Source organism: Chelonia mydas, chromosome 7, assembly GCF_015237465.2.
Source record: "Chelonia mydas isolate rCheMyd1 chromosome 7, rCheMyd1.pri.v2, whole genome shotgun sequence".
Classification (NCBI taxonomy): domain Eukaryota; kingdom Metazoa; phylum Chordata; order Testudines; family Cheloniidae; genus Chelonia; species Chelonia mydas.
The window spans coordinates 10336298-10342630 of record NC_057853.1 but is presented as its reverse complement, the minus strand read 5'-3'; the positions used below and the strand labels follow the sequence as shown (position 1 = coordinate 10342630).

Genomic DNA, 6333 nt, shown 5'->3' with positions numbered 1-6333 from the left:
AAACATGGAGTTGTCTTTTTTTTTTTTTTTTTAACAAGAAAACATGGGATCAGAGTTGAGCTAACAGTATACGTGTTGCTATAAAATACAGTGACATGCTTCCTTTCCCTCCCCCATCCCACTTTATAACTATTAATTATTTCCAACTCATTGTGTTTAAATACCATTGCTGGGCTGATTACAAAGTGTATTGATTTTAGCCTGCCTTCATTCTAGGCATTGGTCTTAACATTTTGCTTTTAGTGAACCAAAAAACTCCTAAAATGGCACTTTTAAAAAACAATATGACTGTCAGTGTCAACTCTCCAGACATCATGCTTCTACCAAGCATTTCATTTAATGGCTACAAGAGCTTCTGAATTCTACTTCTATAGAGAGTTCTGGCTTGATCTTTCCTATCCTATCAGAAGTTTAGGGTTTCACTTTTAGTAACTGTTCTGTGAATGAGTAATGTGTACAGTATTTGCACAGTGTGTCTGTACAGTAGATGATTCTGAATCCTTGAGTATTGAATAATTATACATATTTTTAAAAAAATATGTAAATCACACTTGCTTTAAATTTAGCTTTCTCTGTTCTTATGCATTTGCTTTGGTTATCTGACTTATAAAACATCAGTGTAGCTAATTACATTCTCTTAACTAGGCAGCTAGTTACTTGTAAGTATGTCTTTCAAGAAATGTACTTCTGGTACTCCTTAAGGTAGTAGTTGTCTTTGGTTTAATTTTGTTGGGGGACATAAGTTGATGTTTGAAGTACTTAATAGTATTTTACAATTTATCTGATTGAGAAGGCAAATGCTGTGTTTTTCTTCAATGTTAAGCATGAGAGGTTTTCAAATATTTTGAGTTCTACAAGAACAAAGTGGATTTCAAGGAAGAAGTGTATTATGCATCTTTGAAACCAGATTGAGGGGATCAAGGGAAGGAGGGGGGGAGACTTGGACTTTTGGTTTCAAGTTCTCTGTTCTAAATCCCCCTCCCTGCCCCAAATTTTATTTGAACTATTGCACAATTATAGAGAATGAAATGGGGGTGATGGGTGGGAGACGAATCTCCACTAGTCACCATTCAAAAGGTGTCAGCTAAAATCTCATTCCAAAAAGGTATTGTAGCTTTAACATCTTGCATTGGCAGCATTCTTTCCCCTTAGTCTTTGGATTAGTCATTGTATGAGAGAGAGAGAGAAAAAAAAATTGCTTTTTTGAAAAAAGTAAAGTAAACAGCCTCCAACAAGTGAACCTTGACAACCCAGATTAAGGAAGGCAGTAGAGATCAAACAAATCTGCTGCTGGGCTGTTGTCAGGAGCTGCCTCACTGAAAGCTCTGGACTATTTGATCAGGCAGCAAGGTTATATGTTCACTTATCCAGAAATGGACCATTACAAATGCTGATCTTTGTTGTGAAATCAAAAGATAACTTTGAGAAAAACATCTATAGTATTTCAATTCAGTGTTTTTCTACCTCTTCAAATTCTGACTTGCAGATTGAGTTAATTAATCAGTCTTTGGGACTGATGTATTCAGTTTTAAGTTGATTTACAGTTTGATTTTATTTACGCTACCTAGAATTGCAGAGAAGTTCACTAATACCATATTAGCAAAATAATTTAAAGTTTTATTAAGTTCACCTCTGAAGTTTTAGAATCTCTGAATTGTCAGGAAGTGAAGCGTGCGTGTGCGAAGGTGTTGTTCTGATGTGGACTAGAACAATTTCCGTATTTTTTGCCTTATTTTTGGTTTCACTCGGTTCTTGGAATTTAGAAAACAAAAAGGTAATTTTCTAAATATAGCATCAAACAATGAGGTTTCATGTTTTGGCCATGTCCTGATTTTTACAAAAATGTTTTTGTCATGTCCCTTTGAGTCTACTTTATATAAACTTAATTACTATACTTTTGTTTAAAGAAAATAGTAGTACCAAATGTCAGCATAGAGTATTATGATTTTCTCAAAGTTAAAACAGAAGTATCAACTAATCAAATTAGATTATTTATATTCCTTTAAACCTTTTGTAGGATTCTGTACTCCTCTTCAAACACTTCAGTGTAAACGCTGCAAATCTTATTCACCACCTAGTTTCTTGCTATAAAATATCCTAAAACAATGGAAATAGAGATTTTCAAATCCTTAAGTAAAAAGCTGCTATGTTAATGTACACAGGAAACAACAAGTAAACATGTATTGCATGGTAAAAAAAACCTCTGTCACTTAAGTATTTCTTTAATTAGCAGTACAGACACACAATAAGTGCTTTTATACTTTTTTTTATAAGCCAAGGTTTCATCACCATGCTGCACAACTTATTGCAAAGCCAGTAGTTTTTTATAGCATATACTTTTTATTGTCTAATTAAAGTATGCATGTTAAACATACATATGTATGCTATTAAGCCATTTTGGGTAATATGTAATGTTTTTTAACAGCTATAAACATTTTCTCCTTAAATCAGTTCCACCAGGAATAGTAATAGTAACCCAGCTGGTTTTTATACTGGTAAGAGAAGGAAAAAGAGTTAAGTGAAGAATTGTACATTCAACACTGTCGTGTTTCAAATGTGGCATAATGCTGTTTTATTAGGGAAGATCGCTGTTAAACTGAGCTTAAATTTGCACTAACATCATTATTATGAGAATACTGTAAACATGTAAGCCTCTCAAATCCATTTTGTTTCATGCTATTATAAAAATTAAGGGAAAGTTTGGTCGTAAACAGCAAGCTTTTTCATGGAATACAGTTAAGTATTTAATATTCTTATAGCTTGTGGCCACTTATATTGATCGTTTGAATTGGATGACAATGTAATTGCTTCATGAAATATTTTTCTGATGTGTGTTATATGTAAAATTATAGAACATGTGCACTCATGTAGAATGTATATTTATAATATGGTTATTTCAGCAAGTCTGTCCAGTTATTTATATTTTGTGATGGTGCTTTTGTCTTTCTACATTTTCTCAGAGATGCTTTAATAAAATGTAAATAGATCATATGCTGTCAGAAAATAGTATAAATTTTGTTTACGATTCAGTTGGGTTAAGGTACTTATACTAAAGAAGCTCATTTAACCCCAAGACTTAGCATTAAGTGGTGAGAGGTCTCATGAAGAGCTTCTGCTGCCCTTCGCTCTTATGATAATCTTAAATTACTACAGTTTAATTGCAACTTCAAGGGACTGAGCTGAAATGTTTTATACAGCTGAGAAAGGGTTGGAGAAAACTGCTGCTAGATTTGAACAGGTAGTTGGTTTCCTTTGAACAGGAACTGCATTTGTTTAGGCCTTTTCTTACCTTTCTAAATGCATGTTGCACTGTAGTTTCATGTAAGGGCCTATCAAGTTTGCACAGAAGTAAAAATCCAATAGCAAAACTTGGATCAGACTTCAGTGGGAGCAGGACTGGGCCCTTATAGAAGCAACCGAGCTAATGGGTGAATACATATTTTGCACATTGTCAATATTTAAATATATATGTGCATTTAAGAAAAGATCAGAACCACCCCCCAAAAGATTTTTGCTGTCTGTTTCTCATAATCACTTCCATAAGAGAGAGGTTCTTTTGGGGAAAAAAGTTTTTTAAAAACCTGAAGGAAATAATGACTGGTTTCAGTATTAAGGTAGTGACAAAAAAAATAAAAATGGAAAAACTTCAATTATGGCTTGCACTCTGTCTGTACTGCAGCTCATTCCATTTATGACTAGGCACTGCAAGTGTCTCAGACGAATATAACTTGCTATCTCCCACATGTGTCACAATACTTATTAAATGAGTAGTCAAAGACACTCATTAAATGAGTGGGTCAAATTTGTAGACATTTTGCATTGGACTCTTGCAGCATATTTGCAGTAAAGGCAGTTATTCTCATAGACTCTGACCCAGCAAAGCACTCAACCTCAAGCTTGTGCATAACTTAAGCACTAGTGGTCCTATTGCCTTCACATGCTTAAAGTTATACACATGCTTAAGAGCTTATTTGGATCCTGGCCATAGTGAAATTAAATCATGATTTGAATTGTTTTGTTAGCTGAATGCTTTTCATGTGTCTTACTGCAGTAGGAAATTAACAAGATTGGCTGTCTGTAGAATTCTTCTCTTTTGCCTTAACTAAAGCACTTGCTCTCAGTCTACTGATCTCATAAACTACTATATAGCTTGATTCCCATAGCTATTACTGTGTTGGTAATTGCAGCTACAGTAGGTAATAAGATGATGTCGCTGGGTATTTGGTATGGAGGAAGTAGAATGGAATAAACAATACAGTAATCAGGAAAGACTTAATTATACAAACTTTATAGTTTCATTATTGTTTTTATTAATTCAGATTTTTTTTGGTGTTCAAAGATTTAAGGGGCTGCTTCATTTTTAGAAGATCAGACACATTGATTGGAATGTCTTGAGTACTTTAACATCCTTTCTTTGTCTTACTCTTTTCTTAAACCAACCTAATCACAGAAAAAATTAGCTTGCAGATTTCTCTACAAGTGTACTCTAGGGTTTTGTCTTTCTAGTCTCCTGGCACCAATCTCCTATATACCTGAAGTGCACAGTATTGTGTATAACAGGGTGTGTGTGTGGCATATACTCAGAGTAAGCTGGATAATTATTTATTCAGTCCTGTTCTGAAAATGAAGATAATGTTCCATAAACAACTGAGAATACAGAAAAGCCTGAACAAAACCAGCTACTGTTCAGAAAGAACCTAGTACCTGAGTAGAACTAAGTGATTTCCCCCACACTGCGCACACACTGACCCCTCCTTATGCTATTCAAAAAAATCTCAATTTTTTAGTGCCTTGAAATTGCAATTAAGTTGTAGTAATTTAAGATTATTGCAAGAGTGCAAAGGGCAATAGAAGCTCTTTAGAAGTCTCATCTCAACACTTAATGCTACTCAGTCATGGGGTTAAATGAGTTTCCTCAATGTAAGTACTTAAAGTAACTAAATCGTAAACAAAATTTATTCTATATTCTGACAACTAATAATCTATTTAAATTACATTAAAGTGTGAGTGTGAAAATTTAATTAAATATAGAAGTACTGTCAAGCCCTGTAAATATCTTGACAGATCTACTGAAATGGAAGCCATATCATGAAATATTTACTTACGTCTGGTGTGTTAACAATATTTCAGGGAATGCTCTTCGGAAAACTAATTGTAGGCCTTTCCCAGTCCCCTGTATGGTGGGAATGGTCTCAGAAAATAATATGAATGAATAGAAAACTTTATTCAAATGATCCTCAAGTGTATTGTTTACTGTTAATCAGTCTTTCCATACGGTACTTGTCATTGTTATGTTTTTTATTACAAGTGCCTATTTCCTCAATAAGTTAGCCTGTTAATTCAAATGTAAACTTTGTTAAAACAGACATCTTATGCGATGGAATAATATTTCATAGTGTTCAAGGTGTGATGGTGATGGATGCATAATTTTTAAGTCTACTTTCTTCTGTCTTTGAAGAGGATCGAAATGGCTCAGAGCACAGCAATGCAGTAAATGCTGTTATTACTGTTGTTGGTTTAATTGATTTTTTTCAGATAGAAAATGTTTTTTTTATAAAATATATGAAACCATTTTGTGTTGTGTGTATTTAAATACACATGCCTGATTGTCCCCTCTCATGCCTGTAAATCAGGAGTAACTCCACTGAAGTCCATGCAATGCTGGTGTAAACAAAAGGAGAATCGTGCCTGTGTTCTGTGCCAGCATGTGGGAAAGTTGAGTTTGGGTGAAACTCCTGCGCTCCTTAGCTCCTTAAGGCTTTGTCGGGCTGTAAGTGTTGCCAAGGTAATGCTATCCTCCCTATAGGGAGGATGCAGCATGAGTCTTGCTTTCTCATGCCTTGGTGACTGGTCGAAGGATTGGTCGGGCAGTCTGAGCAGCAGACTGCTTGCTCTCCCAGGCTCTGAGCAAGTGCTTTGATCTTGGCAGCTGAGTCACGGGAGGGAGGATTAAGACCTGTGAAGAGGGAGGGGAAAGAAATGTGGACTAGAATAGAATAGTCTGTTCAAAAACTCTGGAACTTCATGTGGGCTGGCTCATATCCTAACTCATGGAAGTGGTGTGTGATGGGTGAGGAGTGAATGCTTTCCTTTGGCAAACATTCTTGTCTGGGCAGTGGGTTGAGGGGATAGTCCATGCTCCGGTGGCGTTGGCTTCTCTGCTGCTAAAACAGAAAGTCAAACAAAAGGTGGCCTAGTTGGGCAAGTTGATTTGGAGCCACTAACATACTTATTAGTTTCGCCCCTAGAATCCAGACATTTCCTTTCATGTTGTGTCTTGGTTTGAGCTGTGCTTCCCAATTAGTTTTGTCATGTTGTTGCTAGCAATTAGGG

The 6333-nt window shown here is 35.4% G+C and overlaps 1 protein-coding gene across 34 annotated transcripts in view; it reads left to right on the top strand.

The window, feature by feature from the left end:
• FOXP1 (forkhead box P1) overlaps positions 1-6333 on the top strand; it is a 499998-nt gene that overhangs the window by 6487 nt on the left and 487178 nt on the right. The gene's annotated exons all lie outside the window — the stretch shown is intronic.